The following is a 19,487-nucleotide window of genomic DNA, read 5'->3' on the forward strand; positions in this document are numbered from 1 at the left end:
AGTCTTATTAGTAACCTACACGTTGATAACACACCAGTTTTTCACCACAATGAACTCAAGTTGTACATTGTCTGGGAGTACAATGGTGCTAAGACTTTGGAGGGGCAAAATTTGTTAGGTGTGCCTAGGAATGTTTTCTCAAGAAACATTAAGATGGTTCTGCACAAGAACTCTGGAAGGCCTGGAGCCTCATTGGGGAATGAGGCTGGGGAACTGGCAGAAGAGTCAGTGGGGGAGTCCTTTGGAACCCTGAAAGTGGCAACGTGGGCAGACAAGGTGGTGAGGACGATGTGTGACATGCTTACTTTCAGCGGATGAGATGCTGAGCATAAGTGTTGGGGCATCATGTTGCATCTGTACAAGACATAAGGTGAGATTTCCAAACTGCATGTAGTTCTGGTTGCCGTACCGCAGAAAAGAGGTGCAGAAAGATTTGCAAGGTTGTTGCCAGGACTAGAGGGCTCAGGTTTTAAGCTGATAATTGATAGGCTAAGACTGCTTTCTCTGGTGTGAAGGAGGCTGAAATGTGGCATGTAAAATCACAATGGACATATATATGTCATATTTCAATGTCTTTTTCTCATATTATGGTGAAAGAATAACAACCTGAGTCTCAATGTGGACAAGACAAAGGAGATGATCCCCCTCCACAACATATCAATATCCTGTAGTAGAGAGAGTGGAGAGCACCAAGTTCCTTGGAGTCCACTTAAGTAGTGACCTATCCTGGACACACATCTCCTCACTTGTCAGGAAAGTGCAACAGCGACTGCACTTCCTGAGAAGACTGAGTTGGGCAAGGTATTGGCCACCATCCTGTCAGCTTTCTACAGGAGCTCTATATCAAGAACATCCTGGCTGGCTGCATCACAGTGTAGTCCGATTGCTGTTGAGGAGCATTAGATCAGAGGTCAATCCACAAGGGTGGCAGAGAGGATCCCTAGGGTCTCCCTCCCCATTAAAGTGATCTATTTGGATCGTTGTCTGAAGAGGGCTCAAAAAAAAATCATTTTAGGACTCCCACCGCTCCATGCACAGCATCTTTCAGTTACTCCCGTTGGGAGAGAGAGACAAGGTATCAGAGACAGAATCACCAGGCTGAGAAACAGCTTCTTCCCGGGGCAGTGAGAACGCTGAACGACTGATGAACAGCTCATCTCAGACTCTACTAATTATTTAACAATATTTCTTTATGTACTGCATAAAAGTTGCTTGTAAATATGTATTCTATTTCTATATATGTGTTTGCATGTTTTTAGACCAAGGAGTGAAGGACAGAGTTTCATCCAGTTGTACTTTACAAATGAATAACAATAAACTTGATCTTAAACTCAAGCTTGAACTTTTTGCCAATATAGGAGAATCTAAAACTAAAAGAAGTGGGTTTGTTAGATGGGAAAGATTTGAAAATGACATGAGAAGCAAGTAAAACTCCCTTGGCGTATCAGGAAAGCAACTTCAAACCACAGCAATTGCAGTCACTACAAAATCAGACGTCTGTGAATTCAAGCCAACAGCAAGTTGGGTAGCTCCACCAGATCTGAATTCATTTGGGGGCTTCAACAGCTATAAACAGAGGAATCTTCATCTTGTTCCTTTGAGCTAAAGCTGAACCATTAACAAGGGGTCATGCTTTTCATCACAAATGCTGGGATTGAATCTGTTTTTCTGTGAAATGGTCAATGATGTGATGTTGGGGATTGTGATCACCATGTGACATATCCTGTCCCCATATATACTGACTGTGTCTTGCAAAGAGTGAGATGTAACATGTATCTTTTAAAAAAGCCTTTCATTGTTGACAAACTCATTCTGAGGGAAAAACGCCCACAAATGCTGGTCAAACTTTATGTAGCAAAGGTAAAGGTAAAGGTATATCATCAACATTTTGAGCTTGAGCCCTTCATCAAGGTGTCTCTCATGTTCCCCCACACCCTGATGAAGGGCTCAAGCCCGAAAGGTTGGTGATGTATCTTCACCTTCGCTACATGAAGGACTGCCTAAAGAAAGCTCTTGGTGCCTGCCACGTTGACCATCGCCAGTGGGCTGATATCGCCTCAAACCGTGCATCTTGGCGCCTCACAGTTCGGCGGGCAGCAACCTCCTTTGAAGAAGACCGCAGAGCCCACCTCACTGACAAAAGACAAAGGAGGAAAAACCCAACACCCAACCCCAACCAACCAATTTTCCCTTGCAACCGCTGCAACCGTGTCTGCCTGTCCCGCATCGGACTTGTCAGCCACAAACGAGCCTGCAGCTGACGTGGACATTACCCCTCCATAAATCTTCGTCCGCGAAGCCAAGCCAAAGAGTTTGACCTGCTGAGTTTCTCCAGCATTTGTGTGTTCTTTCACTTAACCGCGGTGTCAACAGAATCCTGTGCTTTACAACTCATTCTCACTGATCTTAAGTGTTTCTCATCATGTTTAAATAATGCTAATTATGAGCTTTGCAAAAAGCAATGCAATCACCCAAGTTCAAATCCCTTATCCCCTTAAGTCCTACCTCTCACCAATCACATGCACACCCGTTAGTAAGTACCATTGAGGAGCACCCACTCACGATAACCTCATCATGACTGCTTCTATCAGAAGTATAGGAATTTGGCGACTGTTACTTACAAACCTCGTGAGATTAATGATGAGTTTTACTCATTTTATAAGAAATTATATACTTCTGAGGAAAAACAGGAGAGCGAATCGATTGACTCCTTTTTATCGATGTTGAAATTACTGGTATTAGAAGAAGATATATTGGAGCTGGAGGCTCCTTTTACTGATTTAGAAATTAAATTGGCTATGATGGAAATGCCGAATGGAAAATCACCTGGTGATGACGGGTCTTCGGTTGAATTTTATAAGGTATTTTATGATGATTTACGAGATGTGTTATGACAGATTAATGAACATTATGATTTACCTGAATCATGCTCTAGTGCCTTAATTACTGTAATTCCTAAGAAGGATAGAGATCTGTTGAAGGTGTCTTCATATAGACCTATTTCTTTATTAAATGTAGACTATAAAATAATAGCTAAAGTATTAGCTAATCGATTGGCTAAATTTTTACCTAAGTTGATACATGTTGATCAAACAGGTTTCATAAAGAGTAGATATGCTTCAGATAATATTCTTTGAGTGATTAGTTTGATTAATAAATATCGACAGTGCCCTGTCCATCCGATGGTGATATCTCTCGATGCAGAAAAGGCTTTTGATAGAGTTGAGTGGAACTTTTTATTTGAAGTTTTAGAGAAATTTAATTTTGGTTCTTCTTTTATTGGTTGGATTAAAGCTTTATATAATAAACCAATAGCCAGACAAATGGTCAAATCTCGGAATCTTTTAAATTAATTTGTTCAACTCGACAGGGTTGTCCTTTGTCTCCAGGTTTGTTTGCATTAGTGATTGAACCTTTAGCACAGCTGATAAAACAAAATACACAGATACAAGGTATGAAAGTTTTAGACGAGGAGTATAAAATTAATTTATTTGCTGATGACGTATTGGTGTATTTAACAAACCCAGCTCAGTCACTTTTGCATTTGAAGGAATGTTTAATACAATATTGATGTCTTTCTCGATATAAAGTTAATTGGGAAAAAAGTGAAATATTACCGGCAAGTGAAGGAGATTATTCAGTTTATAAGAATATTATTAATTTGAAGTGGACTGATCGAATTAAATATTTGGGTATAAATGTGGATGTTGATTATCAATCTTTATATAAATTAAATTATGTACCGTTAATGAAAAAGATCAAAGCTGATTTGATTAAATGGAAGGATCTTCCTATAAATTTAATTGGAAGAATAAATACAATTAAAATGAATATTTTCCATGTATACAATATTTGTTTCGGTCAATTCCGTGTTTACTTAATAAGAATTTTTTCTGAGATTTAAATAAAATGGTTAGGGAATTTTTATGGAAGGGTAAATTTCCGAGAGTAGCTTTGAATAAGTTAACTTGGAAATATGCATTAGGAGGATTACGTTTACCACATTTTCAAAATTATTATGAGGCAGCTCAATTTAAATTTATTAGTTCTTTAATGGATTTGGAACGGCCCCCTAGTTGGGCTAAAATTGAGATGGCGAATATTTCTGAAGTTGAAATACATCAATTTTTGTTTTGGTGGAATTTAAATTTACTACAACAATATAATGTGCCTATACTAAAGCATTTAATGAAGTTATGGATGAGGAAAATAGAACGACAGGTTCTAAGGGTAAATTATTGACTTTAACACCGTTATATAATAATAAACATTCCTTTTTCAATGCATAATCAATGTTTGTTCCTTTGGAAATCTAAAGGTATAAAAAATTTGGGGGATTGTTTTAAAGAAGGTAAATTTTTATCCTTTAATCAAATGAAGGAAGATTTTGGTATTAATCAGAATTCTTTATTCTTTTATTATCAACTTCGATCTTTAGTAAAACAAATATTTGGTAGAGATATGACTTTACCTAAATTGACTAAATTTGAATCTTTTCTTGTGCCTGCACCAAAGAAGGGATATATTTCATTGATGTACCAAATACTACAGGAGAGTATGGAAAAAAAGGGATGGGATAGATCTAAGATTAAATGGGACAAGGATATTAACTTTACTTTTTCTGAGGATGATTGGTTAGATATCTGTCATGATCGTGTTACTAGTTTGATAAATGTTCGTTATGCAATGGTTAATTACAATTTTTTACATCAATTGTACTTAACACCTGAAAAGTTAAAAAAAATATGGTTTTAGTGAATCAGACTCTTGTTTTAGATGTGGTAATTCGGTTGGAACTTTTTTTCATGCTGTTTGGTTATGTGTACATATACAATCTTTTTGGAAAGCAATTCAATTGTTTTTGGAACATTTGTATAAGATTAAAATACTTCTAGACCCGACAATTTTTTTTGTTGGGTAAGTTGAAGCCTTTGAAAGATTTGGGATTAGATAAATTTCAGATTGCTTTTGTATATTTAGCTTTATCTGTAGCAAAAAAATGTATAGCAAGTACATGGAAAAATGCTAATGTGATTGATATTAATAGATGGCATAATGAGATGAAAGCTTGTTTAGTAATGGAAAAAAATCACGTTTGTTTTACATGATAATTATTCTTTTTTTAAATAAGTGGTCTTTATATTCAGAATATTTACATTTAAATTTACTTTGATTAGATTTTAGTAAATATATTTTAGTTTTTTTTCTCTTTGGCTCTTCTAAAGAGAGCTGGCTGAGAGGGGGAGGGGGGGTTCTTCTTTATTTCTCTCTTTTTTATATAATTTTTTTATTGTTCACAATGTATTTTTTTACTGTATGTAATAACCTTGTTGAACAAATAAATAAAATTGTGAAAAAAAAGTATAGGAATTTGGGTGGCATGGATGGTGTAGTGGTTTTCAAACTTTTTCCACTCACGTACCACCTTAAGTCATCCTTACGCCATGGGGTGCTCTGTTATTAAATGAGATGAAACAAAACTGACACCAAAGCTAGTTTTGTTTAATGTTTTTTTCTGAGAACGTGGCAAGTGAAAATATGAAACTGGTAAACAATCTAAAAACATTCCACTGCATTTATTTAAACTCTGCAACAAATAAGACACTGTAGTGAGTCGCTATAGCAGAGAGTGGAAGAACGTAACACACTTGATACGGTTATAGACAAGTCTGGTTTATTGCACTCTCTGCCCCTGCTTTACATAGGCCCAGTTTCCTGCTGCTGGGCCCAGTTTTCCCACTGTTGTCAGCAGAAGTGACATCAGTGGCATTCCGGGTGCTGATTGGTTGATGTTCCCTCTGCGCGGGCATTCGGCCAAGGAGAAAGGCCATTAGTCTTTGTGGTCCTTGTGCAATTGCCATTTAGTGTGTCGGGCCACCTCCCAGGTAGCGGGCCATTACAACACGTGCATTTAATAACTTCCAAATATATATCCGATGGTCCCTTGCTTTATCTTTCCTAAATCTATTATCTTTTGCTTCAAATATTAATGGAATTTAATTAATTGTTATTACAAATAATAGAATCTACTTTGCTGATGAAATGTCAATCGTTTGGTGAAATTTACCTTTCTTTCTGTTATTTTTGGACATTAAAGCAACTTTTTCTTTCCATGCACATACCATCTTAAGTCATCCCTTACTTAATTGGTATGTGAGTAGGAAGAAAGTTTGAAAGCCACTGTTTTAATTGCCCCTCATTGACTCGTTAACTCCAAAGGAAATGGGCCAATGACAATTCTTCTCAAGCACCATATTTCAGTAACAATTGGGTATAAGCAGTGGTTCTCAATCTTCCTCTCCCACTCACATACCACCTTAAGTAATCCCTTACTAATCACAGAACACTGATGGTTGTTTTTTTTTCCTTTTTTTTGTGAGGTTTTTCAGTTGGTTGTTTTTCCAGACTCTTTTGTGTAGTCTTCCAAAGGCGCTATTTGCCTTGGCGAGCCTGTTGTCTAATCTTGTTGTCGATCCTTGCATCCGATGAAATGGTGCAGCCGAGATAGGTAAACTGGTTGGCCATTTTGAGTTTTGTGTGCCCGATGGAGATGTGGGGGGGCTGGTAGTCATGGTGGGGAGCTGGCTGATGGAGGACCTCAGTTTACTTCAGGCTGACTTCCAGGCCAAACATTTTGGCAGTTTCCGCAAAACAGGACGTCAAGCTGAAGAGCTGGCTCTGAATGGGCAACTAAAGCGGCATAGTCTCCAAAGAGTAGTATAGGGACTACTTAAAGTGGTATTTGAGTGGAGAGAAAAAGTTTGAAAACCACGAGTGCCAGCAACAGAAGTTCGAATCCACAGCTGTCTTTAAGGAGTTTGTATGTTCTCTCCCTGACCATGTGGGTTTCCTCTGGGTGCTCTGGTTTCCTCCCACGTTCCAAAGTTATATGGGCCAGTGGGTTAATTGGCCACATGGGTGTATTAGGGTGGTGTGTGTTCATGAGACAGAAGGACCTGTTTCTGTGCGGTGACTCTAAAATTGACAGCCTTCATCCAAACATTCAAAAAGTGTCAATGGGAAAGCGGAATAAACTCTTGGTAGTAAGGCAACATTTCACTTACTTCTGCACCATAGGTCCCTAAGAGGCCTGAGCCAATAAAATGCCAGGAATCACAGAGGACTCTATAGTTCACATTGGCAGGAAGCCAACACAATAGCCCCAAGGCATCAGTGCTGGAGACAGAATGTTCTTACAAACACAAAGCAATCCACAGGACAGAAACAGAAACCAACAGTATGTTGCTGGAGCTTATTCTCTGCATCAACCTCATCCCATTTCACTTCACACCATCACACCCTATTCACCTGGCCGATTCTGGCAAAGTCACATATTCCTCATCTGCCATGAAGTCTTTTAAACAAGGTGGTCCTCGGAGAGTTGAGAGGACGTGGCGAGTCAGTTGCAAGAGAAGCTGAAGTTAATGCAGGATGACAACTGCTCTCTCCTAGGAGGTTAAAGAACCAGCAGGATTTTACTCAGAATCCTTTTTCTAAGAACTCTAAACTGTTGTATTAAACCTACAGAACTTGCTGCAATGGGATTTCAGTTTGCTGAACAATGAAACAGGAGTAAACCATTCAGACCTTGAATAGATACTGTACATTAATTTCATGAAACAATGATTATTTTTACTTTCCATCTTTGATCCGTATTTAACAAAACTTTTACTTAATAATCTGTTGATCGCAATCTAAGTTATTTGAATACACCCAGCCACCACACGTATAACCTCTACACAAGAACATAGAAAGAAGGAGCAGGAGTAGGCCAACTGGCCCATCGAACCTGTCCCGCCATTTAATGGGAATTTTGCTGATCTTACGATAGGCTTATCTACATTTAGCTGGCTTCTTACTTATATCCCTTAATTCTCCTCCTTTGTAAAAATCTATCCAACCTTGTTTAAATCTATCAACTGAGGTCACCTTCATTGCTTCAATGGGCAGTGTATTGCATAGAAATACCACCCTCTGGAAAAAGCAGTTCCTCCTCATCTCCATCCTAAATCTGAATCTTGAGGCTAAGTCCCCTATTTCTAGATTCCCCTACCAATGGAAACAAAACACCCACTTCTATCTTATCTATTATTTTCATAATTTTATGTTTCTATAAGATCCTCTCTTACTCTTCTAAATTCCAGTGATGGCTCAATCTCTCCTCATAGACTAACCTCCTCATCTCTGGACTCAATCTGGTGAACTTCCACTGCACTGCCTCCAGAGCCAGTTCATCCTTCTTCAGGTAAGGCGATCAGAACAGCACGCAGTCCTCCAGACGCGGCCTCACCAGTACTTTTTACAGTCGCAGCAATAACATCCCTGCTCTTAAATTCAATCCCTCTAGCAATGAAGGCCAATACTCCATTTCAGCTCCATAACGTTTATCCATGCCAAACCATCTTCACCTCTGTAATGCGTGAATTTCACTTATTCTTAACTTCTTTCTGGTATGTGTTTTGCGCTGAAGAATTGCAGGTTATCAAGGTTCGCCTTGTAGCTCATCTGTTGAAGATCCATCACTTCCTTCTCAGGTCAACTTGCATCAAGGAATAAATATGAACTTTCCAGCATCCTCTACCAGGTCATGAGAATAAAAGAGGCAGTGTGACAGCTGCAATATGTACAACTCCAGAGGTGAGCAGATGTGAGGGAACATGACAGACTACTTGTGTTCAGGGTTATGAGTTATGAATACTTCAGCTCTTGAGAAACTACACATCCAGAAAGATCTTTTGAAACACATTATATACTTGATAGGATAAAGAAATAACTGCAGATTTATTTACAGCAGTTATATCAAGGCCATGGGTTACGATGAGACAAGTTCAAGGTTACAAAGGGCAGACATAGACAGATTATACAACACATTTATTTGACAGCGGAGTAAATTGAAGCTGGGACACTGCATTCATTTAAACTGTGGCTGATCGCTTAACTGGGAGGTGGTTTTCTGGAAAGAATAGCTCAAGTGGGCCGAAGGGCCTTCTTCAACAGAATGATTCCAATGATATTAGCCATTGAAGATGGCTCTTGTTGAAATAAAATGAAAGGGATGAACAAATTGCACATAAATTGCCTATGTATTCCTTTAAAATTCTGGATTTGCTTGAAACAATGTCAAGTTTAGTCAGCCTTAAGCATGCAAAAACACAGTTGACCACTGTTGGAGAAGTTCCAGGAAGTGATGCTCTTCAAATGCAGCAACTAGGCCTCAGATCGCTGATCTTCAGGCCACATTTTCAGGACTGCCCTCAAGGGCCTCTCACTGCTTGTGCCTCTTGCAGTTGATATTAAGCACTTCTGTTGTGCAGAGGTATTTAAAGACAGTTGATATCTTTTTAAATAATTTAAAGGAATGATACATTTTTTAAAAGTCGTAAATTAATAAATTAAATTATTAACATGATATGTTGTGAAAAATCGTAATATTATGTAAAATAAAGGTAAGGGGGAAACTGACTTTAATTTTGCGTATAGGTTGACAATCCCTCTCAATTATGATTGGGCTTGGCTGAAGGTGCTGCCATCGAAAACTTAATCTGAAGTGTCAGATATAAAATGTATCTGGGCCATTAGCACGAGATGATGCAGAGCCATGTCTGGACCCAGAGGTGGAGGGAGAAATCACACATGGTGACATTCCTCTGTGCTGCCTTGTTCAGGTATGGGAATGTGGAATCGATTGATTCTCGAGGTTCTGAAAATCTGGAAAAAGATGCACCAATTTCAGGCCATAAACTAATCTTACTATGAATGTTTGCACGACTTTAATTTAAATTCACGGATGACTTGATTAATCAAATAAGATTAACTGACAGTATATTTCAAAACATTTGCCTTGGCAACTTATTTTGTTGAATATGCAAATTCCTGTTGTATGCTTTGCAAAACAAAATAGAAAGGGTGCCCTTGCTGACATTCTCAGCAATGTCACCAAAATTCCCTGATAAAAGTGGAATATCCTTTCAATGTTCTAAAGATGTACCTATTCCCATCAGTAAGATCTATCAATCTGTTTCCACTGTACCAGTCAGTGAAGTTGCATTAAATTATGTTCTTCTTTCGTCCATCATAGGGAATAATATGGACAATTTGTAAGTATGATATAATGACCAAAGTCACTGCTCACACTAGCCATCCGAGGCTCTCATCTTCCTGAAGCAATACTTATTTATTTGTATCGATGAAATACTTGTTCTGCATATGTATTGTTTGCTGTATGAGTGTTATATCTAGTTGTATGTCTGCGTGTTTTGCAATGAGGATTAGAAAACGTTTCATTGGGTTGTACTTGTACAATCAGATAACAATAAACTTGACAACTTGGAGTCAAATTAGTCACAGTAATGTTATTTGGGCATTGGATATTTTCGAGAACAAATGCACATGAAGGCTCATTTGCTGAGATGGTCTGCACTGAAAACTTTCTTCTGCAGAATTCTAATTTAAAAATCATGAACTCTTTGGGTAACCAAACTTCATGAAACAGAGGAAAACATATCTAGAAGTTCTCATATCTAGAAGTTCTAACTTTCAGTGAGGGGAAAGAAAATCGCATGATTCTCAGTCATGAATAATATCCAGAAATCCATGTCATATATTGGATTGCTAATCTAATAAGATAATGCTGGAATTTCCTGGCATTAAAAAAAACCTTGAATGATGCTGCCATGAGCAAACAAACAAACATTGAAAAAGTGCAGCTTGACTGTCTGGGCTAGTTGACTATGATGACATCCCAAGGAATATGTCCATTCAGCGTGGACAACACAAGCTGGAAGGAATGTGTGCCAGGAGGTTCTGGTGAAGAACTGCCATGGAGAGTTAGGTCTCAATACCTTGGCTCACAAAAAAATAATATCACTCTGGGCAAGATACTGAAGAGTAAGCGGCCTCAATGGAATGGAATCCCAGCAAAAACAGCAAATTGTGGGGTAGACGGGGGCAACAATAGTTTAAAACAAATTGTAATCAAAAATCAACTTGCCTACTCAGCACAACTCATTAAGTAGTGAGAACAATTTTCACAGATCTTTAATTGTTCAAGGTAAAAGTTTAGCTGCAAGACCCCCTCAAACTGCATTTTCCACAAAATCTTTTTAAAATGACTTTGTCTCTGCTCAAATGATGTTCTAGTGTGGCAGAAAATTGTTGTTATGGCTGAATGCTCATTACTTCTGGATGTTTCTGTGTAGCCAAGGTGAAAAACAACAGACAAGGTATAAAAAGAATTGCCTTGACAGTTAAGGGCATGCAGAGACTTAAATGAAATTTGGTGTCAAAGCTGATGAATTGCCCCATTGGTACACATCTTTCCTATGTTGAAATCTGTTTCCCATTGTCACACTAATTGAAATCCTTTAATTTTAATGGCTTTGTCTCTCACCACACCTTGTTGACAATAAACCAGGTTTGACAGGTAAATGCACTTGAATATATAACTCCTGATACACAGGAAAGATCAATTGAAACTTCCATTATCTTGCTCAGTGGATAATAAGACAGGAATATTTGGAGATGCAGCTGCATTTGAAGTATTGTCGTAAGAGCAAAGAAACCCTCGAATGTAATGCAAATATATAATGCAGTTTCTTCTACTCAGACCTCGATGTTGAACTCTTCATCTTATCTGCATGTCAGATAAGAGAATTCAATAAATTAAAATGCTGTAATTGCTTTTGCCAGCTCTAATTTTTGCTTTCTCATTAAGCTAAAGCCCTGCATGAGGCTATCAGTTCATGCATATATCCCTTGCTCTATATTCTTCCTGAAGAAAGGCCCCAATTTGCTTCATCAATTAGTGCTCAATTTGTGAAGTGAGACTAGAACTAAAATCAGTCACTGGCCCCGTTAATAACTTGCTGCTGCTCACTATCAGAAGGAACAAATTGGGAAGAGATCTTCAAACACAACAGCCTTACAGTTAATGCGATCTGAGGCCTAGTTGCTGCATTTGAAGAGCATCACTTCCTGGAATATCTGCAACAGAGGTCATTGGTGTAAACACCGTGTTCTTGAATGCTTAAGGCTGATTAAACATGACATTGTTTCAAGCAAATCAAGAATTTTAAAGGAATACATAGTCAACATATGTGTAATTTGTTCACCCCTTTCATTTCTTTTCATCCAGAGCCTATAAAAGGTCTTTCATCTTCATTGGATAATTCCATTGGAATCAGTAGCCAATATGAGCCTCGGAAGTTCTGACCAATGATAAGTCGTGAGAGGGACAATCTTTCAAATCCATCAGAAATATCAGAATCAAAAGATAGCATCTCTGATAATGTGATTGACTTGCTAAACCACTCAGTGTCTTCCAACGCTAAGTCACCCTCTCCATAGGCACCTTATTTTCCGTCCCTAAACACTCAGTCTCCCCACCATTGTTGCAAAGAAGCTACCTAGAAATTTCACTTTGCAAGGTGTTCCACAGTATGTTCCACATTCACAAATTATCTCAACGTTAACACTGGGCGAGAAACTCGCAAGTTCGGAGATGTAGATTCTTGAAGTAAATTGTGAATTTGGGGCATTCTAGTGAAGATGTCCAGAGATGGTCTGGGGAGCCAGAGGGGCAACTTCCTAACTGCTTGGAGACGGTGGAGTCAGTGAATTCAGTGTTGCTGAATGAAAATGCCAACTTTATCGGGGATGAGTTTGTTCCCACTAAAATTATTGGGGAGCATCCTAATCAGTAGCCATGGATAAACCATAGGAAAGATCCATGAATTGTTGAAGACCAAATTTGTGGCATTTGGGTCAGGAGATTTAGGAATGTATAAACACACCAGGTGTAGCCTCAGGAAGGCTATTACCAATATAAAAAGACAGTTCCAAACTAAGCTGGAATCTCAGATAGGTTTTCGACAGCCGCGGCAGGGCTTGTACACAATCATCTCCTATAAGGCAAAACAAGGTACATCTGTCCTGGATGAGCACAATCCTTTCGGTGTTTATTTCAAAAGGGAAAACAATGAAGAGCTCTCATGAGCTCCCACATCCCCTGGTAATTCTGAGTTTCCAGTTTCTAAGACTGATGTGGATGGATCCTTTAGGAGGTTGATTTCTTGAAATGCATTCAGCCCAGATGACTGTATCCTGAAAACTGGGTGAAACAACTGGCTGGAGCTATTGCTAATCTTAAAACTCTCACTACAGTGGTCTGAGGACCTCACCTGCTTCAAAAGGACATACATTATTCCAGTGGCCAAGGAGTACAAGGTGATCTTCCTCAATGACTATCGGCCACTGGCACTGATGTCTATCATGTTGAAGGGCTCTGAGGGGTTGGTTATGGAGAAAATCAATTCTTATCTCAGGAAGGACTTCGACCCACTTCAATTCACTTATTGGCACAACAGGTCAATGGCAGATGCCAACATATTGGTAGCTCAGCGTTCAGTATCATCATACCAGCAAAACATGACCACACTAAAGGATCTAGGACTTTTTGGCTCTCAGCAACTGTATTTTTTACTTCCTCACTGGGAGCAGGGAAACCACCTTCTACACACTGACCATCAACACAGGGGTTTTCCAAGGCTAGTGTTTAGTGTACGACTTTATTCCCTGTACACCTATGACTGTTTGGTTCCAACTCCATCTCCAGATTTGCTGATTACACCACCATTATTGTCCGAATAACTAGAAACGATCAGTCAGAATAAAGAAAGGAGATTGAGAATCTGGGTGGTACCAAAACAAAGTTGTGCTCAAAATTACAAAAACCAAGGGACCACACACCAGTCCACATTGATGGATGGAGGTGGAGAAGATTCCTGGGAGTCCATATTTCAGAAGATATTGCCAGCCCATCAAGGCAACCATGAAGAAGGGACACTGATGCCTCTACCTTCTAAGTAGTGTGAGGAGATTTGGCATGTCATTGAATACTCCATTAAACTTCTAGAGGTGCATTATGGAACGTAGACTGACTGGTTGCATCACAGCCTGGTTTGGGAATTTGTAGGCCCAAGAATGCAGAAGGTTCCAGAAGGTAAATAAAAAAAGCAGAGCCAGGTCTATCACAGGCTCTGACCTCTGTTGCATTGAATACATCTGCGTGAGGCGATGCCTCAATAAGGCAGCGAACATTGTAAAGGATCCCATTATCCTGGTCACAACCTCTTACTGCTACCTTCAAACAGTAGGTACAGAAGCCTGAAATTCATACCTCTAGGTTCAAGCACAGTTTCTTCCCAACAACTATCAGACTTTGGAAACTCCCTTTGTTGCAGTTATCATGGAGTACTCTGACACCACAAAAGGACTGTCCGTACTATTGAAAAGTCACTTTTTTCACACTCGGATAACTTTGTTTTTTATTGTCTCTTTTTAATTCATCGAAATATTCTTTTTTTTAAACAACATGGCCGTTTGGCTGCAGCAAATAAGAATTTTGGTGCCTGTGTGTATTGAACAATGCATATGACAATAAACTCATTATCATTATAAAGTTGCCCAATAGTTTTATGATTTTTGAAAATATAGAACAGTTCCTCTGCTGTCACTGGGCCAAATTCCTCGAATCTTGTTCTGAACCTCACTATGAGAGTATTTGGGTGATGGTGGTTAAAATAGATGGCTCGTCAGCAGCTTTTAAAGAGGAATATCCTCTGGTTATTTTTCTTTTGGTGCACCACATAGATAAAGTCAGAGCTCTCATCCGTGCATTCAATTCCATAACCTGTCTCATTCACAGGGCTCTTACATGACCAATGATCGTTTAGGGAGACAGAAGGAAGCTGGTAATCTGTTATGGAAGAGTCCCTTGGCAGAACGCAGAGAAGAAAGACAATTTGGAAAATAAATCTCTGAGAGATACAAACAGAGATAAAAAAAGCTCAATTCTGAATATCTAATTACACAAACCATTAATTTTATGGCATGAAAATTTTGAGAGACATGGTCTGAAGAAGTTCTGTTGATGTACATTGTCCTGGCTATATTGTATATTGATGGATGCCATGGCAACTTGATTCAACAGCAGGCTAATAGGTGAGGTGATTATCAACAGGTCCCATTAGTGGTGTCCAATAATAATAAATTAGTGATTCTAAGCTTTGCTTTTAATAATTAAAATGTGATGAACAGATTTGATTCATTAAAATACTTATGTCCAAGTGGAATATCATGCTTTTTACAAGTAAGTTAGGTATGGATCTTTGCAATATTAGAATATAATTAATGAGAGGTTCCTTTTTTCTGTATTCATTAAACAGGAATTTGCTTAATTTACAGCATTTTCTTGATGTTTCTGAACATCCAATAAATCACAATATATAATTAAAAGTGAAAGCAGTGCTTTTTCCTCTGGAGGTAAATTTTACAAATTTATGCTTTCACTTTTTGAGTTGTAATCATGAATCTGGGGACCTCACATCAGTCAGCCCATCTTGGCTCATATGCCCTCCTTTCTCAGAAATGGCTTGACTTCCATGAAAGGCGTAAGTGAACAAAAGATAGTGCATCAATGCAATCGAACACTGTGCAGTCATCAGTACATGATGAAAGGAAGTTCATGGATAGTTGTTGGGCCTGGGCTATTACCTTTCAGCAATGTCCTGGGATTACGATGATCAGCCAGTAACAAATATTTCCATGTTTCTTTGACAATGGCAACTCTCACTGACTTTAGTTTTACTTGAAGTCAGGGATGCCATGTTAAATGATTGGTCCATGAGATGACACTTGCAGGGCCACAGACCCAGTGCTAGAAGGTGGGATTTGGGTTGGTTACTCCTTTCCAACTGATGCACACACTGCCATATGTGTTAGCCAAACGGTTTGCCAAGTTCATGAATTTGCTACAAATCTGGACAATGAACAGATTTTGCCATTTTTATTTTAGATTTATATGACTCTACCTGCTTTGAATGAAAGGGCTTTGAAAAGTTTAATTTTGCAAATTAAACTTTAAAATATTAACATTTTTTTTAACAGAAACAGGGATTTCAGTCCATGAGCCCATGCCACCCAATTAACCTATAACCACTGGTACATTTTGAATGGTGGGAGGAAACTGGAGCCCCCAGGAAAAACGTACAAACTCCTTACAGACAGTGCAGGATTTGAACCCCGGTCCTGATCACTAGTGTTACCCTGTGACATTCAAGCATGTGACAAAAATTAAAGTTAAGCTCGAGTACAATTTACACACTATAATGGCACTGCTATTGATGGAGATCTAGAACCTGTAGACACTGTGGATGAAGTAAAAACACAGTGATGGAGAAACTCAGCAGGTCAAACAGTGTCCTTTATATAGCAAAAATAAAGATGTTGGCATAGATGAATATTCAGAGATGTTAATTAAATTAATAAAGTAGTTCAGGAAGTTCAGTAGTTCTAGAACTTTTTAAAGAGAAAAATTGAGATCCACTTTAGTGATTCCCAATTGACATGAGGAATGATGGATATCAACTAGGAAATAATAAATTAGTGACTCAAAGTTTTGCTTTAAATAATCATGAATTTTGGAGAAAAGACAAGACATAAAAATAAACCCTAGATGATAAATTTTAAAAGAGTTTCAACACAGATTCCTGGAAGGGAAAGTAAGTATGACTGAATGAAAGGTGACCTGATCTTACTGAAGCAGGTAACATTCTTGGAGGTGCATGACAGGGGAAAGTGTTGAGTTGCTTACACTACTGAGAGAATTTGAATGAGGGGGACATAGTTACAAGATTCAGGAATAGTCATTTTAAAATGAGATGCATTAGAATTTCTGGAAATCCCTTTTGCAGAGGCTTCTAGATTCTGGATGATTTGGTGTATTTACAGAGGAAGTAGATACATTTTAGAGGGAATTGAGGACTATGGGGATAGGAGTTGAACCCTGAGAGAGATCCGCCAAGGATGTCATTGAAAGATAGGGCAGGGTAGAGGGGCGGAATGACCTATTACTGTCTTTGCAAGGGAGGAAATGGACAGAATGCTATGTTGATTGTTGGGGAGAAGGCAGGTGAGAAAAGCTGACATGGGTCATGAATGCCACTGCAGACTAGATTGGCTCGATTACTTCAAAGTACCATCCATTGCCGTAATGATCATATAAATGTGCCAAAGGCCATTATTCCCATTGGTCCTTGTGATCTTTACTCTAATCTCAGAGATCAGGATATAATTGATAGTGAACAGGCAATAAAATTCCAGCAAGCTGAGCAATTTCTGCAGCTGGAGTCAGGCTGTTAAATGTATCGGGCACACTACTCACTTAAGGAGAGAAAATTCAATTCAAATGACCTAGTGACACACTAGTCCTGTCCATCACCTTATGGCCTATCAGAATGTACGTCCATCACGCACTCAATGAAATATAAAGTAATCACCTAATGGCTTTTTCCTGGTCTGTATTTTAGAATTCCTGAATTTCTCAACAAGTTTAGTCTTACTTTAATTTAAATTTTTAAAATCTATAACATTAAAAAAAACTTGCGCAGTTGAAACAGCCTACAGAATAAGACATGTTTGGCGAGAACAATAATAGATGCAAGGTAGCTTTATAATGTGATGAATCATTTGTATAGGTAGCAATTATGTGCATGATACTGTTATGTCATGCATGGCGTAGCACCCTAACGCAATGATATGAATATATGAGTAGAATTGCCTGATACCTTTTTGCAAAAATAGATGTTTCAGACTAAGAAAAGATGAGCTGAACAAACTCGTCAGGAGTGAACAGATGAAATGGGCTGGTTGTAATTGTTACTCCTTATGGCTGTAAGATTATGCTACTCACGTCCTGTGCTGTGAAGAGAAAGGACATTATTTTTGATCTTGTAATAGTTTTAGTTGATAAGATTTTCGGAGATCCAAGTTAATGACCATGAGTCAGAAAGCAGGATGAAGATCAAGAATCTGGTTGTGTGGTGCCAGGACAACAATCTTGCTTTCAATTTCAATAAGATTCCACCTGCATTGAATTCGCCCATCGTTATTGAATGAAGATCTACCGGGACCAATGCCTGAAGAGGGCGCACAAAATCAGTGAACCGGTGCGGACTCGAAAGACCAACATGGCCTGTTTCCGCTCCGTAAATGGTTATATGGTTATGGTTAATCAAGGAGGTTGTCCATGTATTTATATCTATTTTGGTCCTGATCTTGCAGTCAGTGCCAAATGCAGAGTGGTGGGCTGTTTGTTCCATAAACTTTGTCCGACAATTATTAAAATGTGAAGAACTTAGATTCCACACTTGGAAAATTTAATTCTCAGCACCACAAACATTGTCAAACAAATTTAGAACTTGATTAGAGATTCACTTCATGGATAAGATGGAGATTTATTGGAACTTGTTCATTTAGTGCGCAGCAGAATTTCATGTTCTCGGTATTGAGCCACCATCACTCAGTGAGGAAATGGTGCAGCAGAGCCTTTAGAAGAACAAGACATCTTAGGTTGCAGCTCACTGAATTTTTTTTCCAAAGGTTTGCTTCCTGAAAACAAACTGGGGATTATGGCAGACAACTTCAAGCTGAACACAAAGATAATTTTATATCTGTTGTGCCACGCACGACATTGGAGAAACATTACATTTTTATTGAATTCAGCATGTTTAATCACATACTGTACCTCTGAACCAAGATCTCAGGTTGACTGCACACGTTGCATAACAAATGTGAGGAGTCCAGGGTTTGTCTTGGTCACCAATTTTACAACTGAAGTAGAAGTAGAGCGCATGGGCTTTCTTAAGTGAGTCTTTGAGCCTTAAGTGTACTCGCCACAATGTAACAGAATGTATCGCAGCTGTTGTGACATTGACAGTACATTTCTACTGTATTGAATCGTCCTGAAGACAATAAATACTATTGTTAAGTACATTCACTATGCTTTTGCCTGAAGAACATGTTTAATCTCTATCAATTTAATGCACAGCATCTGTATATGTGAGCTGGTTTTATAGCCTTTCTGCAGCTATCCTGACTAAGCCTGCCCAGGCCTAATACAACATTTGCATGGCATCTGCACTGAGTATATGCCCTGGCATGCTTGGACTGACCAAACCTGCTGCTTTGTGGGCAATGTTCTAGTAGACAGGAAATCGCAAACCAGGTTATATATAAAGAACGGTATGCGATAGGAAAATTTTAAGATAAATGTTGTGATCAGCAGCCCCAAATTCATAAAACCCACCCAAAAGTGTTCAGGAAGTAAAGTTTTTGTTGTCTGGTGTTATGTATTTAATTTTACAATCTTTAGAAATTACTCTCAGCTTCACTGTACCAACAATGGTTACTGATAACCTCACTGTAGTTTGTATATTAAGATCCACAGTGTTATAGTGAAATGGATAGCAATTCATCTTATCTTCGGTTGATGGGCAGTCTCAGGCATCCTCTCTTTTCTACCATTTATTGCTCCTCTGGGGACACAATACCATCTTGGAGTTTCTTCCCTATCATTACGTCTTGGCACAGGTATCCATTTGGAATTTAACGTGGATACATGAATTGCAAGGACTTTCTCCATGGAATGC

At 38.7% G+C, this 19,487-nt stretch overlaps 1 protein-coding gene across 4 annotated transcripts in view; it reads right to left on the reverse strand.

The window, feature by feature from the left end:
- LOC138759042 (semaphorin-6B-like) overlaps positions 1-19,487 on the reverse strand; it is a 480,615-nt gene that overhangs the window by 31,373 nt on the left and 429,755 nt on the right. The gene's annotated exons all lie outside the window — the stretch shown is intronic.

Source organism: Narcine bancroftii, chromosome 3 (genome assembly GCF_036971445.1).
Source record: "Narcine bancroftii isolate sNarBan1 chromosome 3, sNarBan1.hap1, whole genome shotgun sequence".
Classification (NCBI taxonomy): Eukaryota; Metazoa; Chordata; class Chondrichthyes; order Torpediniformes; family Narcinidae; genus Narcine; species Narcine bancroftii.